The following is a 19,332-nucleotide window of genomic DNA, read 5'->3' as shown; positions in this document are numbered from 1 at the left end:
AAATTTCCATTCTGATTTGACAAACCCAAACAGTAGATTTGAAAATTTTGATAATTCCATATTCTAATTCTCACTCAAATTCACCATCCAAATGGCCCAGACTTTCGCTAGAAGATTCTAAATTTCCAAAATGTATTCGATGAAGAATGGGTTGGTTTGCATGATTTCCACAATGCCTAGGTTATCGTAAGATTTAAACCCAAGAGCCCCACATCCACCACCAAATCTATCAATGCTTAATGTGTGAAAATTAAGCCCAGCCTGAGATTCTATATTCGGACCCTCACCTAACCATCGTTGGCCCAAGGAACAGTCTCGTACGTAAGCTGCCTGTAACTTTCCTATTCATATTGATCATTCAACCAGCGTGTAGAATTTCTTTTTATTGTGAGGAGCCGAATGCATGACTCATTCTTTATGACTAACTGAAGATCAGGGATATGATGTAATGACTAGTTGGAGGTTGGCGTGGTGTATGAAAAATGTAGAATGCTTACATTTATTTAAGGTAAAATGTTTACTGATCTCCGTTTTGTTGTCTTTTCTTTTCAGTGTCAGGAAGGGCGAGATTTTCATGAATCATTAAAACTCGGAAATGGCAAGATTAACTTGTATTCAATCATCTTTGAAGCTTCAAACTCTGGAAATCCTTTGAATAATTAATCTCAAGTTGTGGAGTGTACTCTCAAGTCTATGATTTAAATCTTTATCTTTACAATCTGCTTTCGAATATGAAAAAAAAATTAGTTGTGCATCATTTTGTTATAAACGAACCCTTGTTCTGTGAATCTAAATCTTGTTCACTGAACCTAAAACCATAACTAATGTTTAGTTTGATCAATACTTAGGATTTAGAATGACAGAAATTAGGGTTTTAAAGCTTACTGCGATGACAACAATGACGTCTATAGAACAAGGTTGATGGCATCTTTGTCTACAACAGGATTGTTCTCTAGATATCGTAAATGGTAATATGACATTGGTAAGAGAAAATTGTTTGAGCTTGAACAATACTAGTAGTGGATTTATCTATTAAGCCTCAATTGGAGAGTCTGACGAAGCAACGTAGCAATTGGGTCTATTTATTAAGCCTCAATTAGTGTTTTTTTCAAACTTATCTTTGTGTCGGTGAGTTCAAAATGAGAAATTTAATAGTGTTGGCGATAGCAATAGCCGTTCTAGTTCATCCTTGTAAACGGTTAAGTAGCCATCAAGTAATGTCAAAATTCTTACAAAAGAGGTCTGGTGTGAGGACTAGTGAGGGAAAGAAATGGGTGGCTCCTTCCATTAGCAGTGAATATTCATAGAAGATCAATCAATACGCTCAAGATGGATTGCAGGAGAATGACAAAATAACTTATCTGCCTGGCCAACCAGAAGGGAATAACGTTTGCACAGCATGCAGGATATGTGACCGTTGATGAACAACCAGGGAGAGCACTTTTCTACTATTTTGCAGAGGCCACTCTTCAAAGCCTCTCCTCCTCTGGCTCAATGGAGGTATTTTCTAATTGCTCATAGGTTTTTCTTGTTTGATCTCAATGAAAACATACATACAGAAAATAGGATTAAAACTTACCGAATGTTGTAATTTGTCTGTTATCAGGACCGGGATGCTCATCTTTTGGTATGGGAGCAATGACAGAATTGGGTCCATTCCGCGTACAACCAGATGGAAAAACTCTTTCTAACAATTCATATGCATGGAACCAAGGTTTTACATATATTATCCCGCGCTCCATAATGTCTTTTCCCAGATGGATACATACATATATAACTGTTGATATATGAAATTGGTTATAATCATTTATATCAAAAGGTTTTTTTTCCCACTAGAGAGGACATGGCTGAATATCACTCTGAGATTCATTTGACTTTTGTATTTTGCAGCGGCAAACACCTTGTTTTTGGAATCACTTGCCGGGGTTGGATTTTCATACTCCAATACCGCCTCTGATTATCAAAACGGCAATGATGAGAACACTGGTATTTCAATTAATATATTATGAAACAGACTTTGTGACATGAATGTGTATAGTGAAGATTTAATAAAAACAATTTTGAATACTTATTTACTGACTAAAACGTTGTTTTTCATGGGTAAATAGCTCGAGACGCATACACGTTTCTTCTAAATTGGTTTGAGAGGTTTCCACGGTATAAGAACCGAGATTTCTATATAGCAGGAGAAAGCTACGCTGGTATGTCAAGCAAGGAATTCTATGGTATCTTCATGTTATAAATAAACATAGAAAGCTCATCTTCATGTTATAAATAAACATTCATATTTTGTCATGTGCAGGGTTCTATGTGCCTGAATCAGCCGATACAATTCTTAAGAATAAGAATTCCCATACATCCTTCATTAATCTCAAAGGAGTTATGGTACGGTTACTTTCCCTTGCTCTTTCTCCTCTGAAACTAATCTACTGTGGCGCAAGCTAATTATCTTATTGGAAAACCCATCAAAGTAGAATAATTCTAAATGAAGGAAAATATGGTATACTTTGGAATTCTTATTTATTGGAAAATTGCGTTTTATAGATTGGAAATGGACTTATGAATGATGAGACACATGCATTGATATCAGATGAAAAGTATGCGAGTCGGCGTTATGTTTCATCTCATTTAAGCTATACATCAGGAAATCAATATCTAGAGTACAATCCAGTGGAGGATCTATCGATCCCTATAATATATATGCACCACTATGCACTCATGATTCTAATCTTACGAGATCTTCTACTTCTGTTGTAAGTATATAAATAATGTTTTTTCAAGAATCTCTTGACATGGAAATGTTACAGTAGTAATGCCATCTATTAGATTATACATTTTAAATAAACATAAATACCATACTCTCTCTATTGCAGGATGATACTTCTATAAGTGGATTAGGTGGATTTGATCCATGTAGTTCTGATTATGTATTTAGTTACCTCAACACCCCACAAGTGCAAAGTGCTCTTCATGCAAATCTAACACACTTACCTTATGCACGGACTGGATGCAGGTATGACTATTTGTATGTAATATTTTTAAAATAGACAAAGTTTTTAAGACTTCGAGGGTTGTCATCTAATAATTTTTCTATCTTCTTTTCTTAATAGCGATTTACTTTCATGTAACACATTTGCAACATCAATGTTTCTATCAGCAGGATTGAGAATACTCGTCTACAGGTATAAAATAGAAAAATAATATTATTGTGAAAAAAGTGTTTAGTTCAAGAAATATTTTAGAAAAATAGCTAATTAGTGATAAATGCTCTTGATTGTAGTGAAGATGTGGATTCAGTAGTTCCTGTGACTAGTACGAGATATTCCATTAATGCATTAAAGCTTCCAATTGAGAAAGCATGGTATCCTTGGATGAACGGAGAGCTAGATGTGGCAGGTTATAGTGTAATTTACAGAGGCTTGACAGTTGCAACTGTGAGAGGAGCAGGACACACAGTACCTAGTAATCAACCTTCGAGAGCCTTGACCATGACCAAATCATTTTTGGCTGGCAAGTCTCTCCCGGCATAGTAATTCTACTTTTCTATTTCAAATAACATGATTCAAATGGTTTTACAAGTTCTATTATTATAATTAGAATATTTACAATCTATTGTAAAAGGACCTCACAAAAATACTATTAAATAATAATTCAAATATTTATATATTTAGATTAAAAAATCATTTGGTATAAATGTGACTTATTATAAGGTTAAAGTATTAAAAGAGGTCATTGGAATATATTTTCATAAGATTATGATAATATTAAAAATAAATGTACCTCAAAATTTATTCAAATAAAAATAAATTTTTTTTTAATTTCTTATTATATAAGTTTGTTTAGCTTAAATTATAAAAGTCAATAGATATTTAGTATAGAGGATTATATAAGAGAATTCTATTAATTTGTATTTGTAGATGAAAATACATTAGTTATTATTGAAATATTAGTTTAAATATAAATAAAGAATTGTCATAATTATATTAACTTTATTTTAAATTTGAATTAAGATTTTAATCTAGAATAGAGTTAGACATCACTTCATATTGATCCACTACATGTTAGATATATTGAATATGTATAATACAAACCGCCCTCTAATTTCACTAATAAAGGCTTCAAAATGAGTGCAAGTATCTTGAGGTGGTCTTTCAACCCTTTTTTGCCTTGCATTTGAAGGTTAAAACTTGTTTATTGTATAAGAAATTAAGACTAGGAAGGGGGGAATCACTAAAGAATCTCTCAATCTTTAGGATAATAAACTAATAAATAACATTCGGACATCATTCTATTTGCCTCCATATTTGTTAATTATATTATTGGTTTAATATATGGTTTATTCACTTATACATGGTACATTATGAACAAGTGTATAGGCCCATTGCTTTGAAGTTTTATAATAAATTCTTTTATACAATATAGTGGAGAAATTTAAAGAAATAAACTAACTAAACCATTTTCTAAAATTACACAACTAAGCAAGTATTACCTTCTACAAACCCAATGCTAGTAGTACCTTTACATATAAAAAATCCACCATATGTAACCAATATTCCACTATGAAATGAGACTAAAATATGGTAAACCACCATGCCTAGATCATAACATACTTTCAATATTTTATTATTGATCAATAATTTATGGATCTTAGCTTGTATCTTATTTATGCCCTTGTACATAATATTTATTGAAGATGGCTTATTTAATTTAGCTATTTAATTTTTGAGCAATTACAACCTTTAATTGAAATAGCATTCAAATAGTATAATCATTCATGTATTTACTCATTAAAAAAATCTTCAAAGTTTGTTTGAAATAAATAAATAAAAATTTCCCTGGAAAACCTACCTTCTTTAACAATATAGCTCTAGTATAATTTAATTTTTCTTTTCACACCATAGTTGAAAAATCTTTTGAGTTGTATTAGATCCCTCAAGGATTCCCTATATTAAACACTTTCTAAAAGTGTGGTACAATTTTAAAATTAAAAACCATACAAAATTACCAAAACCCACAGCAACTAGGAGAATATCATGAATATTCAAAGATTTGCAAATGACACTTCATAAATAAATCCAATGCTATAAAAGTAATCAAGGAATATCTAAGTAGACAAAATAAAAAATGTTTAACCATGACAAAAAGTCAAAACATACTCATGCATTCTTCCGTTAGACTTCATCTTGAGTTTGTATAAATGTCACAAGTATAAAAGATTAATTAATATTAAAAAAATTACTTTACTAAAGATGATTTAATTCATAAAAAATAAAATAGACGAGAAGGTATGAAGAAGATGATACAACAATTGTGACCATATATACAAATATATTGATGAACAATAATAGTAACTCAAATGGAGGGATATATATATAGCAATTTATAAATAAATCAATTGGTTTCAATAAGTAAATAAAGAAAAATATAAATATAAATTATAAAAAAATATGATTATAAATATTGAGTTTATTATAGTAAAAGTGCAAAAATAACCAAAAAGTGTCTAGACTAATAATTTTAGAAACTAGATGAGTCTCACAATAATATCTTGATGAAATGTATTGAAATAGAGTTCTATCCTAGAGACATAACCTAAGATTCAAATTAATATCATTTATCATCCAAGAAAATAACAAGAAGGTCTAACTTTAATCCCAAAGGGGAGTTGGATTTTTTTAATGAGTATTTCTTCTTTTGATTTTGATTTTATTTTAATTTGGAATGACTAGGTAAAATGGTAGAAATTGGCAAAACTCTTGGCACAAAGAGAAACAGGTATTCACCATAACATTATTAGTATTGATTGGTCAAGTATTTTGAAAAGAAGGTCAACCAATTGGATACCTTTGAAGACGAGTAAAGTATAATGTTGATTATTGTGCTAAATAGAACCATAGATCTTTGTTTTTGTGGGAGATATAAGGGATTTCAATGGGGATTTCATGTCAAGATTTGTAAAAAATCATAGAGGTTGTATTAATAACCATGTAGTAGAAATGGTTGCATGACAAGGAATAAAACATTTGAAAGACCTGAATTATGGAAAAGTTTAATTAGAGGAGGATTCTAAAATGATTATGGATCACTTATAGGGTAATTTTAGTTTTCCATGATATATATTGAGTATGATATAATAATATAAAAGAATCATATATACTTTTGACCATTATAGATCATCTGTACTCTTAGGGAGGGTAATATCTTTGTAGAGGCCTTAGTTCTCAATATTTTTGCTATATTAACTCTGAGTAATGCTCTCAAATGCCAAAAGAAATTATTTCCAATAAAATAAATAATATTGGTCTTATGATGCTTCAAATTTGGTGGAAGGTCTTTATTACTATTGAATGTATCTTGATCATTCAATGAATTTTGCCTCATAATAACAATGTTAAGTAGTACAATGTGGATGAGAAGTTTATTAAATAATATTGGTCTTATGATGCTTCAAATTTGGTGGAAGGTCTTTATTACTATTGAATGTATCTTTATCATTCAGTGAATTTTGCCTCATATTAACAATGTTAAGTAGTACAGTGTGGATTAGAAGTTTATTTGCCCATCATTTTTATAAGGAGACTGATATGTATCAATGTTAATGGTCGAGTATAAAGGAATCAAACTCAAGATGAATACATTTTTTTCTCTAATTTAAGCTATAAAGGATATCCTAAAAATATTATAAATATAGGTATTGAAAATCAAAGGTGTTTTAGGGATTTTGTGTGATGTAGAAAGGAAGATGAATTTATTTTAATGAGGCATTATAGAATGTTTTATATTGTGTAATTTTCTTGCATGGATCACCAATGTTATTATGATTAGGTTGATTTGAACTTGCATAAAGGTGAAGAGATAAGGAAAATTGAAACTTGTATCAATTATGCAAATAATGTTATTTTATAGATAAAGCTTATGACATGAATAATCATAAAGTTTATTTCTCCTTCAAAAATGAGAGACAGTAATAAAATATTTGTCCAAACACTTTTTTCATCATTAAAGGTGAGACAACAATCACATCATTTTACTACAAAAATGCGATATTTCCTTCTTCAAGAAGGTTTGGCATTTGTTCAAAAAGAGACGCAAAGAGGGTTTTTTTGTTTCATTAAAATTTTAATATTGTGGGCCTATTGAAATGAAAAAAAAAGGAGACCCAAATTAGTTAAGAATCATTTGTGGGCCTCTTAAAAAAGTGGAGCTTGGGGATTGTAAGAAACTATTATGTAGAATAGAGAACTATGCGATGTGTTTAGAAAAGTTGAGTTCACCTAATACATTCAAGTTACAAAGGAGCTTAACAAAACCTTTCCATGAAATTATATAATTTTTTGCACAAGGGTGATGTGGCTTTTAGAAGTGTAAAATTATGTGTTACATCAGCACTATTTACTAAGGAAATCGGTCTAAAGTGTGAAGGGAAAAAGTAGAGAGAGAAAGTGTTGGAGATTACAAAAACTCTATGAGAAAATATATTAAGAAGCATGAGAAATTGGTGATATTGGATAATGGTAATCGATATGAAATTCTTCCCATCGCCCTTTAAGAAGTGCAAGAAATTAGTGATAATGGTGATCGATATGAAATTCTTCCCTTCCCCCTTCTTATGCTTGGGTATGTCTCCATGTTATGAAGTAATCTTTATTACAAGTTCATTTTACTTCATTTTACATATACCATTTTCCTATTATAAACCATATAGGACATGGAGAAAAACTTAATGTGCCAAGTTGTTTTATTTTTTATTCACTAATTAATAGTAATACCAAGGGTGAATCTCCTCCCCTATTCCAGGGTCTAATCTATGTGTCATATCAATATGTGTTTAATAAATCTCCTTTATGTTGATGATAAATTGCTAGTGCCTAATTGGAAGGCCAACAACTGGAAGGATCCCTTTATACCATGATCAAAATTGATCTTTTATTTAGAAGTCTTCTCCTTTAATTCTTGAAGCCTAAACCTAAGAGAAATTAAAAATTTAGAAAAAAAACCATCCATCAAATGTTCTAAAATTTCCATATCAAGATACCCTCATTAATACTATCTAGCCAAAAGGAAATCCTCGTCCATAATAAAGTTAACCCTCCAAAATTAAGGAAAACTAAATCTAGAAATAGAATTTATGAGGATAAAGAGAATAGGGAAGAGGAAAATAATTCATAGGAAGGTCAAAAGATGGAGAGATCTTGTAAAGATAATCGTGAATTGAGTTCCAGTGAGCATAGGTTTGCCTACTTGAGGAATAAGAAAGATGTTAAAGGGAAAATGCTTGAAGAGGAAGTGGCCCCTCAAATAAAATTCAAGTATGAACCTTACAATACTAAAACCATTGACAATTATAAAGATGAGAACTATGAAAAAGAAACTAAAGAGTTGGATGAGATGGAAGAAGATAAATCCCATGAGATAATAGTGAACCTTGATGACTTGGAAGGAATGGTGAATATTGATTGTAATACCCATGTTCTTCTAGATGATGATTATAGGAAAAATATTTCCCCTTCTCCTAAATTGAATCCTAGGAAGGAGAATATAATGTTGGATGAAATTAAGGATCTACAAAAAATAATGGCTACTCTAAAGAATTCTATTACTAATGAATAGTTTAATACTGCTATCTCTATTCTATGCAATTAATGAGAAGCATTATGAATAAATTATCTCCAGCATGGCTAAGAGAAAAAGTAGGAGGAAGAGAACAATGAACAAGAAGTAAGAAGGGCACAAGGATGACAAGTAACCTTAGGGAATTACTAAAAAATACTAGCAAAAGGATCTCAATTATCTCTCAAAGGGATTTCCTAAGACTATCTCAAATTTAAATTCTAGTTAATTGTTGGGATTTTTTTATTTGAATAGGGACTATGTGATTATTTATATGTGGAACAAGAAGTTATTATTTGTTTAATCACATGATGATAGGGGTGGGTGCAAGAAGTTACGTCCCACTTTTGGGAAAAAAGTGGAAGTGTTTTTCCTATTTTTAAAATTTCTTCTCACTTGATGTCCAAATTTGAGGCACTACAAGATTGGATCTCAAAAAAATTCACTAAAATAAATTGTATTGATTGGGGTCTAGTAATAAAATATGTAATACTTTGGAACACCCATGTGGTAAAAATTATTATTTGGCGGGCCTGTTCAAATGCCACCTTTTGAAAATGCCTATTTCAGGATCATACCTCACTCATGTATCATCACCCTTTTTTGGAGCAAAAAAATAAAGTTGTGTGATTCCTTTGGGGAAATGTACATAACACATAAAATATTGATGAGAATATTTTTCCTTATTTTTAAATAATTATTTTTTATTAATTTTTATGTGACCATAAAGTGGGTTTTGAAAACCTCTAGTGTATGACCACCATAATTTGACGAAAACTTCACCTTTTTCTTTTTCTTTTAAATATTGAATTGGATTTGATGTAGATTGGTGACATATAATTCATTTTTCAAAAAATGTAAAATGAGAAAACTTATTAAAAAATTTGTTAACCATACTATTTGGGGTTTAGGTACCACTTTGATTTAGTAAATATTGTAAAAATATTAAGATAAATCATATCACTATAGCATTTAAATTTTTGGAATCTAAAATAAGATTACTATATTATTATTTTTTTCATCAAAAAAATCATTTTAAAAGTCCTTAAAAAAATGATGGCAATGTAAAAAATTTATGTTGTCATGCCTTAGCCATTTTTTGGCTGGCACAAGCACATGCTTGTTCCTACCAAGGATTTTCCAAGACAAAACCCAATGAAATCTATGGATTGTGAAATTTGAATTTGAAGAAATAAGTAAAACTTTCAAAATGAGCACCCATTTCTAAAAGTGGGTAAAAAGATTTTTTCTACGCCAAAGGATTTTTTTAATTTCTCATAAATGGGTAGCCATTTTGAAATGTACATAAATTATGAAAATAGTAGGCACCTAATTTTTGAATTTAGGATCTAGCAGATGAACCTAAAATGGGTAACCATTTCTAGAAACAAAGTGTTTTTTCCTCAAGGACTTTCACAGTTTTTGTACTCAACTTCTTGCATTTACGCATAGAAAATAGTATACATAATAGTGAAAATGGTACTAGATTAGGGGAAAATAAGAGTACTGAACTATTTTTTTGATTAATTTTGATCATTTATGAATTTTTGTGGCTTTTGGTTGTAATAGCCCAAAGTTTGGTCTATTATTTTTAGATATAATGGGATTAACCTATTGAATGGGTTCAAGGCCCTCTCCTTTCCATCTTAATAAAAAATAATCTATCGAGAAAAAAACTTTTCCCTTTACTAATAATATTCTAATTAAAATAATATTTACTTCTAAATCATAGTTAAAAATATTTCATGGATAATAGTTTTTTTAATGGGTTCATTATGTACTTGATCTTTAGAGGATTCCACATACTCCATGCTTTCTAAAATAATGCACATGTTAATAAGAAAATATATATTAGAAGAACTCAAACCCTACATGTAATAGAACAAATGGAAATTAGAAAACTATCATGAAGAATCCAACCTCTATAATGAAACCTCAAAAGAAATCTAATTTACTTTAAAATGTAAGAAAAAATCAACTAGAAAAAGAAAGCAAATTTAATAGTCAATGAAAGTCTTGGCATACTCGTGCATGTATTTGAAGTATTAGATAGTAGCCAAAAGAAAGGAGCGTTGACCTTGGATTACAAAAAAGCTAAATAATTAGTCAAAGGTTACCTCCCACCTATTTAATTAATACCAGTTATATACATCAAAAAATGATAAATACAAGCTCCAAAATGGAGCAATCCTTGCCATCATTCCTATTCCTGACAAGCATATAAAATGAAAAAACACACCAACAACAAGGAGGCATATTGCAACTATAGGGCACCAAGTTTAGTGGGATCCAACCAAAAAAATAGAACCAAGTCTAGTTTCCTACTTTCGTTCCCCATTCCTCATTCTTCTTTTCCTCAGGCTCCTCCATGTTTAAGTCTATCCCCTCCTCTTTGATAAGTTTATTAAGGAGCATCTTCAGCCAATCCTCTACTAGGAAACTATAAATGGAGTCGGTAGTTTCACTATCCTTGCCCAAATCCTTCTCATCCTTTTTGACATATAGGAAATAGAGAGTGGTGGTAATAGAGTGCATGACATTCATGGACAATTCCACCAAGGTGTCATATTTTTGGAAAATGGCAATGTAGTTACCCACCAGCTCCTTCGTCGAATTCTCTAGCCTCTCCAGCTGAGCCTTGCTTTGGCTTTGTCCATGACTATGTTTTCCTTTCTGTTGCCCACCTTTGCCAGTGTCTTTCATGAGGGAGGTGATTTCATCCCCCCCATCTATTTGGTGATGGGATGACTTCCAAAGTGTCTGAGATGTGTGAGGGATTAGGTGGGCTAAGGACTACCTTCTTTCCAATGTCCTAGTGTGGCATATTCCTCTTGGTGGGCTTTTTCTCACTCTTGGCAGACTCAAATTTAAAGTCTTATTTAGGGAGGGACTTAAATTTCTCCATATAGAGTCATTTACTAGCTCTTCAAGCACTTTTCTTTCTCCTCATCATGTCTGTATCAAACTCAATAAGGCTTATCTTTACCTTAGAATGAGGGGTTTTTTGACATTTTACTGGATTGAGCTAGGGCTAGGGTCCATGGAGATTTGGGGAGTAATAGTAGCCAACGGATTGACCAAAAGTGGTGGGTTTAAGGCAACGTGGTGTTTGTAAAGTTTGTGCATGAAACCCAAGTGGACGATATAAAATGATTTTCCTTCCTCTTTCTTTTTCCTAGCCTTAAAGACACATTCTCCATGGAATACAAAATAAGGTACAAAAAAAATCAAATCATGGCTCCTTAAATGGTTGAAAATACAAAAATGGTAGTAATATAGTGCCTATAACCAATCTTCAAGGGTAATATACCTCATAATAGTATAGTAAATCACATCCCAAGGCTCCAGAAGATCCTCTCTAGAAATCCCACCACACATGCAAACCAACTCCTCATTAGGTCTAAAGAACTTCCTCAAACTATTTTTATCAGCCACTCTAGCCTACTTGCACTAATTTTGGCCCTCTAGGGAAAAGCCTCTTACCCTAGGAACAAATTCCTTCATGATTTTAAATGTCATCTCATTGATGTTAACCTTCCTATTAGTCCAAGATTTGATGAATTGCATCAAGATGTGCTTGTCATGATTTTGCATTCCTTCCATGAATGATAGTAATCCTCCTTGTAGATAAACCCAAGCAACCTCACTCTTTCTGATGTAATCCTTAACCTCCACTAACACCCATTTCTTCACCAAGCTCAACTACCAACTTCTCAGAGTTTTCTGATGTCCCCTTATTAATGACCAAATTTTGGTAGCCATGGTAAATTAAATAAATCACACCCAAGCTAAAAAATTTAAGGCAGCCAAAACCCATCATAAGATCACAAGGTTTCCCAGAATTCAAAAAACCTCTCTCAATGGCATGTGTGATCAGTAGCTTTCCCTCTAAAATTAACCAACACCAGTTGTAGTTGGAGTGGGTTTTGGAAAAAGTATCCTTGTCATCCAACTTTTGTCAATTTTTTACATCTGAACAGATCCACACTGGCCATCCTTTTCCTAAACTAATTAATGTTCATGATGAGAGAATCACAAAAGAAAATCCTTAGGCAATCTTTCCAAAATTTAACTTTATGAAAGAAAATCCATTGACCTTCTCGCCCACAAGGATTCATAAAGGTGCACCATCTTTTTTATTGATTCATATGACATTGTGAGAAGTACACTTGTATTCAATCATTACTTGAGTTGATGATGGTGTTTTCCTAACATCCTCCCCTTTGATTATTCATGTGACATTGTGGTAAATTTTGCTAGCTAATCTGCCACTCCATTTCCTTCATGGTAAATGTCGTCCATGTGAATCTCTTGACACCCCTCCATCAAATTAAAAATTTCTTCTATTATTGTCTTGATCTTCCATCTACTTCATCCCTCTTCTTTAACTAATTTAATAATCAACACCAAATCCCCCTCGATTGCCAAATTGTTAACTTGTCTAGCTCTCGCAATTCTCATTCCCCACAAAAGAGTCAAGGCTTATGCTTTGTTTTTTGAATGCCCTTCATAGTACCCAGTATAAGAAACCACCAACTCCCCCATACTATTTTGTAAACACCCCTAACTATAGTGCTTTTAACTATAGTCAACCCATCAAAATTAAGTTTTATCCATGTGTCAAAACGGGCATGACATGTCATTCTACATTGGCCATAGCTTTGGAGTTATTAAACTGTGCCACCATCAAGCCTAACTCCCAAGTAGAAACCCACTTCATATCTAATCTTCATGAGGGGTTCTAGAGGGATTCCATCACTACATTCCACTATATTCCATTAAGATTCTTGTAACCTATTGGACCACTAATGAATTAATAGTGGCTTTGTTCCTGAAGATTTTGTTATTTTGCTCCTTCCAGATTTTCCACAAGATATACATGGGGATCATTCTCCATATTGTTTTGAGATATGGATGACTCAACAACCCATCCCAATGAACATATTGATGTAAGTTCACATTAGCACACCATCAGACCTCCCATAATGCAAGGACCTCCCTCCAAAGATCTGATGCAAAAGGAAAATGGATGAGAAGGTGTGGGATAGATTTTGCTTCTTTGTAACATAAAACACAACAATTAGCTAATTGATATAGCTTTGAATAAAAGTACCATTATGTCTAGTACAAGACTCTCTTGAGGGTTGGAACCTAGTGTGCATGAGGAGATCATCTTAAAGCCATTAGTATTCCCATAATTCAATGTGGTTTCCATCCCCCATCACCTAGTGAGTACCCATGTTTAGAATTTTATAGGTGTGCACTACATTGTTCCAAATTTTAAACCCTTAGGGGAGAGCATGGGTCCAAAGGAAGTGATGGAATGAGTCACCTCCAGGATACTTGGTCTTCATAATGTTGCACCAACTACCCATGGATTTCATCAATCTCTATTCAACCTTAGTTAGGAGGGCTTTATTCATATGCCCTATCCTCTTATTATTGAAGCCCCCAAGGGCCTTAGGTCAGTAGACGTTTTCCCATCTCACCAAGCTCATCCTAGATTTCTCTTCAAAACCTGACTATAAGAAATTTCATTACATTTATTTTAAGAATGTCTTTATATCTACCTAAGAGTTGAAATGTAGAGAGGAAATACTCATGCATGTTGACCCTAAAGGAAATCTTGATATTATCTTTTAGTGTAAAAACCATAGCCATTTTCTAGGAAATATTATGTTGAAATCAATTATTCAATTATATATTGTCATTGATCTTACACAAATGTCACACTCTAATCAAGAATAGCTATTGTTAGCTGAGCTTAGTCAATAACTAAAGAAGACTCCAGTATTAGTCGAGTAGAATTATGAAGGAACCAAGTTCATTTGGTCATCGAAGAGAATTAGTGTAAAGTGAGTTAGGTTAGTCAATGAAGGGTATCAGTGTAAACTGTGTAAAGTCAATTACCAAATGAATTCAGTGTAAACTAAATTAGGTTAGTTACCAAAGGAATTTGGTATCAACTGAGTCATTCATTTTTATCATTAGCTGACTAATAGTAGAATAGTTTTGTTAATTAAATGGTTAATGCAAGTCAACCTAGTGGATGTTAAATGGTTTTTTGAAAGGGTATTTAAGATAACTTGACATTGGGTTTCATATATATGAAAGGTCAAGTTATGGATTGAAATGTGGAATTGTAAGAATGAGAAAGATTTGAATTAAGGAGGATATTTGATTAAACATAGAACACACAAGGAGCTCCAAAGAATATTCTGACTAGGGAAGATCTAGAGGATAAACTAGAAAAGTGATTTGATTATGCAAAGTCATTTTCCTCATCAATCAAGTCAATCATTGTTACTCTCTAACAATTGTAGTAGTGAAGAAATCTCTTAACAATGTTGACTTAATAGTCATTTTAAAAATCATCTAAAAAGGTGGCATTTCTAGATTGAAGTGTCTTCAGACATCTAACAAGGCCACTCTTAATAGCGTGATTCAAATCCTCTAATAGGGTCACACTTAAGCATTTATTTTGTAACCTTTAATAGGGTTGGCTCCTAATAGGGCTCACTTCATAAGAGTGAAAAGTTGTAACTAGTTGCATTGGTAGTTTTCCCAATTTGGGTTTCCATGTTAAATCTTTGTATCTTATGTGTTCATGTTATTTTTGTAATGCTTTATGTTTCTATAAATAGATTACTAAAGGTTAATTCATATCAATATCTTAAGACTACTTTGTTAATTGAGTTACAATGCATATCTAGTTGTAACTGAGCAATGCAAGGATTTGTCTTAGAGAGAAATTTGTATTAACACCTAAGGGATTTAGAAAAAAAAATTGTGGTAACTGATTCACCCCTCCCCTCTTAGTTACCCCTTTTAAATTTCCAGCAATTGGTATCAGACTTGTTGGTGCTTGTGGGAAAGGTTTCAAAGACCTAATCTAAAGATCAAGATGTCTTATAGAAGAGAGATCCCCAAGCTTAACAAAGATAACAGTTCAGCATGGCAAGAATTGATGAAGCTACATCTAGGAACCATTCAAGATACAAGTCTACACTTCTAAGAGAAATAGTATGTGGCACCTCCAAAGCCTTTAACTATGGATCAGATGGTGGACATGAAGAATTATAACACAATGATGATTGATATTGCTTCCTCTCCCAACTATTTTGAATTTGATGAAGTCAAAGATTTCCCTACTACCTATGACATGTGGAAAGAAATAGAAAAGATATATGAAGGAGATGATAATATGAAAAGAGCCAAAGTAGAAAGTCTAAGAGGCCATTTTTATTAGATAAAGATGAAAGAAGATGAAAACATTGAAAAATATAGTGAAAGAATCAAAACATGTGTAAGTGAAATTAGAGCTATAGGAGGAAAAAGAGATGATACAACAATAGTTAACAAGGTATTAAGAACTCTTATTCCTATTTATGCAATTAGAGTTTCATCTATTCCAAAGATGAGATGTGATCCAAAAATTGATATAGCTTTGGATGCACTAGTGTGAAGATTAATAGCTTTTGAGTTGCATAACTTTGATAACTATCTTCCTAACTCTCACAACATAAAATCAACATTCAAAGCCAAACTAACCCTTGGTAGAAATTGAGGAAACTCAAAAGGAAAATAGATTAAAAATGAAGAAGATGACAATTCTAAGGATGACCTTGAAGCTGTTGAAGCCCTTCTTGCAAGAAGGTTACCAAAAGAAACATGAAAATATAAAGGTAAACTACCATTGATTTGTTTCTCTTGCGAAGAAGTTTGTCACATTTCTGCAAGGTGTCCAAACAAAGAAAACAAAGATGACATAAAATTCAACAAGTTCAAGGGTAAGAAAGATTTCAAGAGCTACACAACCTACAAAGATAAAGGTAAGAAATCTTGTTATATTTCTAAAGATTCTAAAAGTGATGATGAAGATGAAATGGTATATATTTCTATTAAAGATGAATCAAATGATGAGGAAAACGAAAATATTGCACTTATCTCTCATGTAAGCAATAATGACACATGAATAATAGATAGTGGCTATTCTCAATAGATGACTGGTGACAAAACTAAGTTTGAACAGTTGGAGACTATGATGGTGGAAGTGTTAGATTTGGAAACAATGAACCATGTTATGTGAAAGGAAAATGATGTATTGCATTAACTAATGGACTTAAATGTGAAAATGCCCACTGGTTTGAAGGACCAAGACAATCTTTTGAGTGTGGCATAGTTAAACAACATTAGATACAAGGTAGAATTCATGAATGGAAAATCCAAGTTGTTGGATGGTAAAGGAAATCTAGTTGGGACTAGAAATCAAACCAAAGGTAATCTATTATATCTAGATCTCACTGAAAGTTCATGTTTTTTGGCACAAGTAGAAGAAAGTTGGCTATGGAATAAAAAAATGTTTCATGTAAACTTTGATAATCTAGTTACAATAAGCAAGAACAAAAGAGTGACAGGTATTCAAAATCTAAAGAAACTTAAAATGGCCATATGCAAACAATGTCAGAATAGAAAAATGGGGAAAAGAAGTTTCAAAAGTAAAAATTACAATACTAAAGAAGTTTTGGAACTAGTTCATACATATCTTTGTGGACCAATAGGTACAGAGAGCTACAGTGGAGACAAATATTTCATTTTGTTTCTTGATGACCATTCTAGGATGATGACAATGGTGTACCTAAATGATGAACCTAGATCTTTTTAAAAGTTTAAGTGGTATTTGGTTAGAGTTGAAAAAAAAATCAAAGAACTTAAAATGCCTAAGGTCAAATAGAGGAAGTGAATTCATCTCTAATGAATTCAATGAGTTCTAAAATGAAAAAGGGATCAAGAGACAAGTATTTGCACCTGTTATACCTTAGAAAAAAGACATAGTAGAAAGAAGAAATAGATCCATCATGGATTGTGCAAGAACACTGATGATAGAGAAAAATGTTGCAACCAAATTCTGGAAACAAGCAATCAGCATAGCAGTTCATACCTTGAACTAATTTTAAATGAAGAAAGGTAAAAATCAAACACGTTATGAGTTATGGTATGGCTATAAACCTAATGTCTATTATTTTAAAAATTGGAAGAAAATTTTATATCTTGAAAGAAGAAAGGAAAGGAAACTTTGATGAAAAATGTGATGAAAGCATATTCCTAGGCTACTCCAAAAATAGCAATGCATATAAATGTTTGAATCTTGCTACTCACAAGGTTATAGAAAGTGTACAAATTGATGAGTTTATAGAAAAGAGTGAACAACAAAGTAGCAAGGAACTTGAAGACTATAGAAAATTTATTCACTACGAGCCTAAAATTTTACCCAATCTTCGAGCAAGTATCTTTGAGCAATAAAAGATAGCACCACCCCAGAAATCAATGCCACCCAAGTCACCCAAGTTTGTAGTCAAACTTGAGTTGCAGCCAATGAAACCTAAGTCTCGAATAGAGGAACGTAATTCTTAGACAAAGAAACCCAAGTCTAAGATAGTGGAATCGAAGAAAAGATTAGAAGTTCACAGACTCATTGAACATATGAATCTAGTGAAACAAGTCCAAAATCTAGAAGGAATGAACATGTACTTGCTAGATATGTCATAAGGCATCATGCACCTAAAAAAATAATGAAAGAACAAATATGATGCATAATGGCAAGGAACAAACTAAAAGGTACATGTTTTCTTAGTGAATTTGAACCTAGAACTATAAAAGATGCTTTGAATAATGAAAGTTGGATAGAGGCAATGGATGAATAAATTGAGAAAATTGAAAGGAACAAAACCTCAACTCTTGGTCCTAGATCCAAGGAAAAAAATGTAATTGGTACAAAGTTGGTTTTTAGAAAAAATTGAATGAAAATGTTGAAGTGTCAAGGAATAAGGCAAGGCTAGTGTGTAAAGGATATTCTTAAGAAGAAGGTTTAGACTATGGAGAAAAATTTTCTCATGTTGCTAGACTTGAAGGAGTCAAAAAACTACTTGCATATCTTGCGCATAAAGGATTCAAAGTGTATCAAATGGATGTAAAATCAGCTTTCTTGAACAAAATTTTGGAGGAAGAAGTCTACATTTATCAGCCTAAAGGTTTCATTGATCCAAATAAAAGAGACATGGTCTGCTAATTACACAAAGCTCTTTATGGTCTAAAAAAAGCTCCTACAACATGGTATGAAAGGCTACATGGATATCTAGTAAGGATTGGTTTTAAAAGAACAAATGATAATAGAAATCTATATATTAAAGAAGGACTACAAAATAAGATATTGTTAGCAAAATTATTTGTGGATGATATTTTATTTGCAAGTCATGATGACTTATGTAAATCATTCTTTGAAGAAATTAGAAAAGAATTTGAAATGTTAATGTTTGGAGAGATAAAAAAAATTATTGCCTTACAAGTTCATCAAATGAAGGATGACATCTACATTACTCAGTCAAAGTACATCAAGAAGATATTGAAGACCTTTGGAATGGAATATTCTAAACTAGTTGGAACACTTATGTGTACTGAACACAAACTATCCAAGAATGATGATACAAAGGAGGTAAATTAGGCTGCCTTCAGATCCATGATTGGGAAACTTTAGTATGTAGTGCACACACGACCTGATATTGCATTAGTAGTTGGTATAGTTGCATGGTTTTTTGCAAATCCTAGAGAAAATAATAAGATGGTAGTCCAAGGAATTATGAGATATCTAAAAGGCACTGAAGGCTATGGTCTATGGTACAAGAAAGGAAAATTTTTTGAGTTAAAATGCTTTACTAATGTTGA

General features: G+C 32.1%; 1 pseudogene; it reads left to right on the top strand.

The window, feature by feature from the left end:
* The first annotated feature begins 1,139 nt into the window (after positions 1-1,139).
* Positions 1,140-3,530, top strand: LOC149575235 (serine carboxypeptidase II-3-like; annotated as a pseudogene).
* The last annotated feature ends 15,802 nt before the right edge of the window (positions 3,531-19,332 follow it).

This window comes from Cupressus sempervirens, chromosome 2 (assembly GCF_028749045.1).
Source record: "Cupressus sempervirens isolate cs-2001-9-10 chromosome 2, ASM2874904v1, whole genome shotgun sequence".
Classification (NCBI taxonomy): domain Eukaryota; kingdom Viridiplantae; phylum Streptophyta; class Pinopsida; order Cupressales; family Cupressaceae; genus Cupressus; species Cupressus sempervirens.
Note: the sequence above shows the minus strand (reverse complement) of the source record. Positions and strands in the feature narration are given on the sequence as shown.